Raw genomic sequence first — 6,594 nt, 5'->3', positions numbered from 1 at the left:
CGGCTGCATTTCATAGTGGTATGTCTTCCTACAATGGCTCAACAGCTAATTTCGACCCTGCTTGGTACCATCATAGTGGAGCAACTCATCAGATGACTCTAGATGTTGATAACTTACCGAACAAGTTTGAATTTTTGGGTATGGACCAAGTGAAAGTTGGCAATGGTGAAGGTTTGACAATTAAGAATATTGGTTCTTCTTCATTAAATTATGATCATTATCAATTTAATCTGAAAAATATTTATCATGTTCCTGCCTTAACAAAGAATTTGATCTCTGTTAGCAAATTTACAATAGATAATAATTTAGTATTTGAATTTCACCTGGATTTCTTTTTTATTGAATGATCGTATGGGGAGAATTTTACTCAAAGGACCCAGTAGAGATGGACTTTATCAATTCCCGGGAGTCAATGATGACAGAAAGCAGCTAGATGTTCACAATGCCTTCTTGAATGGATTTATTCAAGAAAATATTTATATGAAACAACTCTAGGTTTTTGAGGATCAGACACATCCAAATTATGTCTACAAGCTTAGAAAAGCTCTCTATGGTCTTTGTCAATCCCCTCAGGCTTGGTTCTCTCGACTCAGTAACAAACTCCATGATCTTGGCTTCAGAAGCTCTCAGTGTGATCCCTCTCTCTTCATCTACACCAAAAATAATATTTCTCTATATATTTTGGTTTATGTTGATGATATTATTTTTACTGGTTCTTTTGCTACTCATGTTTCTCAATTCATTTTGGATTTGTCTCAGATCTCTACACCATTTTCTTGGAGTAGAAGCTCATTGAGACACGACTGAACTGTTTCTTTCTCAACTGCGTTACATTCTGGATCTCCTATAGAAAACTAATCTGACAGTTTCTAAACCCTTGACCACGCCTATGGCTCCCACGTCTAGATTGTCTAAATTTCCGGGAGACCTGCTTCCTGATCCTACTCAGTATCACAGCATTGTTAGGGCCCTGTAATGTGTTACACTTACACGTCTAGATGTGGCATTTGCGGTGAACAAAGCTTGTCAATTCCTTTAGAACCCGACCAATGATCATTGGATGGCAGTGAAACGCATTTTGCGTTATCTCAAAGGCACAATTGAGCATGGGCTATTTTTTGCATCTAATTCTCCTAGGTATTTAGTTGCTTTTTCAAATCTTGATTGGGCCAGTTGCCCTGATGACTGTCGGTCTACTAGTGGCCATGGTATTTTTCTTGGGTCTCATTTAATCTCATGGAGTGCGAAGAAACAACCCACCATTGCCCCATTCTAGCACTAAAGCCGAATTTCGCTCATTAGCTAACTCCACAACAAAATTACTGTGGCTTCAGTCTCTACTACGGGATTCGGGCATTCGTCAGTCTGTTCCGCCTATTCTTTACTATGATAATATTGGTTGAGGGGGCATATTAAGGAAAGTTCTCTAGAAGGTAACTCCACAAGTTTGACAGTTACCAATGGAGGCTCTCAGTCCAGAATAGCAGCTGCTAATAAAGGATCTTTAGCAGCTGCCAATGAAAGATCTCCAAGAATAGCAGTTACTGATGAAAACTCTCACATAGATTTAACAACCACTAAATTAGAGAGAGAATTAATTAACAAAAATTAATTAGCAATCTTTGTAAATAGACAATTGCCTATTCTACTCTTAGTTTCTTTTATTATTCTTATGTTCTTTGTGTATATATACTATACCCATCTCGGCCTTATCGACAGGTCAAGCAATAGAACAATTCTTTTATTTTTATTTTCTCTAGAGTTGCGATTGGTTGTATAGCGAGAAACGACAAGGGAGAAATTATCGAAAGAAGATGCAAACAAGTTGATGAATGTTTAACTAATACTGCAGAAGAAAACTCTAACAGGTTTAAACATTTTCATTGACCATCTGAGAGGTCAAAATTCTGTATGTATGATGGAACCTAAGAAACATTATCGATGAGTGCTACTACATTTATGAGAAATGGAGATTAAATGTCCAATGCACTCATGTTTTGAGCATTTTTTTGTAAAAAAGCAATAGTCAAATAATTGCCAGTTTGGGTATTTTCCATCACCTAAACATTGCATGGATTTGATTATCAGTTACGAGTGACCACGTTGTAATTCTCCACTATATTTAGAAGTTGCATGGATGAATTTGAGCATTTTAAGGTCATTACTTTGTAAAAAAAAAATAAAAGCTTTTCATATTTTTTTTTCTTTTTTTTTTCATGAATACCATTGGTTTGGTTCTTGGGGTCATCAAGCTAGTGGGTGATCAGATGGTTAGTATCCCTAATTTCACTGAAGACAAATTAAACATGTTTTTTTTTTGTTTTTTCTTAGAAGTATTCAATTAAACTTGACCCTTTTTATAAGCCAACTTGACCCCGCCTTAATTCAATAAAAAGTTATTACTTTAACTTAACAATTTATAGGTCATCATTTATGTTGAATCCGTACACCATGGGTTATTGAATTTAAATTGGCTCCTTAATTCGATTAAAGTTAATTTTTTTAACTTAATAATTTAATTAAATTAATAACTTATCTAATTAAACTAAATCAATAACTTAGTACAAAAAATTAATTATTCAATTCATTAATTCATGTACATAATTAATATATAAAATAAAAATTATTAAGTTTATAAAAAAATACAAAATGATCCATTAACTACTAAAAATGATTAATGATTAAAAATGATTATTCCAAAAAAAAAGAAAATGATTGCACCTATATTATATATAAAAGTGTGGATGTAGTGTGAAAATTTTTTTGGACTAAAATTACCCTCTATTTCTTTGTTTGAGAAAGGGTATAAAAGCCATTTTATTATACCTTTAATGCCAACTTTATTGGCTACTAAAATGACCATATCTGTGTACTATATATATGTAATATATTATAAATTATATATTAGATTATAATATATTTAAATAATTATATTTTTTATTTTGTTTTATACTATGTAATATAATTTATACAATATATTGTATATTATAATTATATGCACGATTATATGATATATAATTATATGTATACAATAATATTACTTATATGCATATTTTCATTAAAAAGATCACCCCTTGGAAACATGTAGATCTCTAAAAGTTACCCAAAATCAAAAAAAAAAAAAGATCACCCCAATCGGACATCCGAGCACAAAGTTATGTTCTTTAGAAGTTCACATTTATGTGCAAAAAGATTATCAAAAAACCAGCCACTTTTCTAAAACAGGCACCAGGTCTTCGATTTTGACCACTTTTTCCCACTATAGTTTTGGGGGCATGACCAAATTGGCTAGGGGGCTCAGGTCATGAATCAACCAATCCAACTAGTTGGTCTGGCCTAGTTTTCTAAACACTACTAATTAGACCTATGTCAATATTTTTAACAATATTAACCCATATATTTTAAAACTATCTCAAAAACAAAATCATTCTTTATCCAAGTGATGACTTAGCAATTCAATCGTATGAATGAAATTGATCAAACCTACAAGCCATAGTTAGGTAATAAAATTTTTAAAATATGAACAAATATAGAAAATTACAAAAAAACATAAAAAAATTAGACACATTTATGATATTTGTATTAATTAAATTAAAAAATAAGTGTAATAAAAGGAATTATTTTTATTGATAATAAAAATTAAATACATAATTTAGAACTGATGAAAAATTAATAATAAATATTTCAATTGTTGAGTTATATGTGTTTACCTTTAATGTTGTAATTAAATAATAAAAATTAATAAAATATAAAAATACATAAAGTTTACAAAAAAAACATTAAGGTACATGTATAATAGCATATATTTATCATATTAAACAAAAAGTGTGGCATATCAAAGCTATTTTTACACACAAAAATACAAAAAAAAATTATAGAAAAAATCGAACACATCTATAATTCTATATTTACACTACTATTAAAAATATAAATAAGATTGTGAAATGCTTTGGCTTCCAATTTCTAAGCCAATGGTTCAACGTTCAGTTTGTTCAAGTCAGACTACTAAGATGTAAAACATAATGTAACTTTTATTTTGATCGTTAGATTATGATTATGTTAAAGTCCATTGTATATATACATTAATAAGAGAGGGGAGTGTGAGACTTTGAGAAGGAGGCGGTTGGTTAAAGCTGATAAGTGAGAAAAGAAAATGAGAAGAAGAAGAGAAATAAACATTATCGGAGGTGGTTGTCACCATGTTCATCATTTGTTGTTGCACAATCGTTTACCCGAAGAAGAAGAAGAAGAAGAAGAAGAAGAAGGAACCATTGCTACCAACTATCTCCATGTTCATCATTACCACCACTATAGTGTTGTTTGCCCTTTTCTTATATATCTCTTATCTCTCTAAATCTCTCAGATCTCAGATCATTTGCTTCATTGGTGTATCTCAGATTTCTAATATAAGATAGGTGTTTTATTTCTTATCTCTTGCATCGATTTTTCAATTATTTCATTGGAGTTGCAATTTTTTTGTTGTTGCAACTTAAAAAGAATCACAAAAACGAGAAAACTCAAAATCAAAATAGAAAAACTAAAACCCTAACTAATTTTCGCCATTGGGAATAATCAAACAAGATTATGACATTTGAAAGTTTTTATTTTTTATTTTTTATTTTCTAATTTTTATTTTTAAATAAATAAATAAATTTGGGATTAGTTTGAAAATAAACCAAGAACCGTTAACCAGGTTGAACATTTTAACCGTTAAACTGTCTGGGTCAATGGTTCTTTGACCATTCTAATGGTCTTTTGTAAAATAGCAGTTCAAGGCTAAAACAGAACTAGTGACCTAATTGGTTCCCAAGCCAATGGTTTGACCACCCGATCTAGTCTGATTTTTAAAATAATGACTAAAATACTAATTTTTTTAATTTAATTCATATTTAATTGTAAGGTTTAACTTGTAAGTTGAACTACTACTTTTCACCCAAAAGATAAAACACTACAAAAAGAAGAGTCCAACTAAATAGGTAGGCCTTGTAATGATACTTAAAACTTCGCAATTCAATCTGATTATCACATATTTGGATGAAGTGTTTATATAATTAGATTTGGATTTTGCAATCAACATCGGATTAATAACAAAAACAATAAATAAATAAATAAATAAAGTATGCATAAAGTTTATAGAAAATTTTGGATATATTATACTATAATTATCATCATCTAGAATTTCCACGTGCAAAGCACGTGCACACTTACTAATAATTAGTAAAGTGGTTAAATAATTGAATTAATTAATTTCATTAAGTTACCTTAGATTTATTAACTAAATAAAGCTACTAATTTAATTTAAGTTAATTAAGATGTGATAAATAAATTAAAAATAACTATTTAAATAAAATTAATTGAATATGTGTTACATGTATAAAAATGTGATTGTCTATGTTAGCATCTCCTAGATCTACTCCCTTATACACTATCTGTCTAAACTTACGTTTTTTTTTTTTTAACATTATTTATAATTCTATACTCTCATAAAATACTCTATTATCAAATGCTTCTTCCTAAAATATCTTCATCTTCCTAAAATACTCAAATTAAACTTATTGTACAAGTATCGAATCTCAAACAAAATAATAGTGTCCTGTACTTAGAATTTAGCCATGCCTACTACTCCATAGGTTTAAAAAAAGAAAAAGAATAAATTGTTAATTGAAAATTAAACCTGATTTAATTTTCTAAATTAAATAAGAACCCAAAATCAAATATAGCATATAAGCATAAGTTGTGAATCTCAAATTAAATAATAAATGAAGTGAGTCATTATTCTGGATAAATTATGGTAAGAAGATTTTGTTTTTCATTGTTATAACTTTCTATTTTCTTCTTCCTCCATATACACTCAACCTGGCCATTCTCATAACTCATATGGATTGTCATGTAAGTATATTTTTTTCCTTTTGTTTTCCTCACATTGTTTGTTTTATTTTCCATTGATTGTTTATTATTTTCATCAATTGCAAGTATAGGTTCTTCTTTGAGATTTGTCATTTTGTTCTCCACCAATCAACAATCCTACATGCGAGCCTTGCAACTCTTATGTCATCCTCTCTAAAATCGTGTAACATTCACCAATCTTAGTTTCTATGGACGTCTTTGTTTCAAGCACTTTAAATTATGATTCTTTAGAGTATATTGGATAGATTGCTCGTTTCTAGCAACATTGCTAAAATAAAATAAGTGGTCAAACGGGTGAACTATTTTACCTGTTTTTCTTAAACCACAATATAGGTTTAAATATTAGCATACAAAATTAAGATATCCATATAAGTTATGGATGAATATACCTTCAACCTATTAGTCTTCTTATTAGGACATGTTCTCTTATTGTGTTCATGCTTGTATTAATATTACCATGTCATCGTCTTACCTCTCATGCCAAACCTTGTACCCTGAAGAGTGTCTCCCATTCCTCTAGAACCCTTTTTTTCTTAGGCCTTCCTCTCTTCTTCATAGGTGCCAGTGGCTCAGGTGCTTCAGTAGTGAACTTAGGACAAAATTTCATCCGAATCACTGGCCACATGGCATACTTATATGTATTCAAGAAAGCTTCCTTACTGTGCCACATAAGCTTCTATCTTCTCC

This window comes from Nelumbo lutea, chromosome 1 (genome assembly GCF_056320005.1).
Source record: "Nelumbo lutea isolate HS-2025 chromosome 1, American lotus-T2T, whole genome shotgun sequence".
In the NCBI taxonomy this organism is placed as follows: domain Eukaryota; kingdom Viridiplantae; phylum Streptophyta; class Magnoliopsida; order Proteales; family Nelumbonaceae; genus Nelumbo; species Nelumbo lutea.
This window is presented reverse-complemented; position numbering follows the sequence as displayed.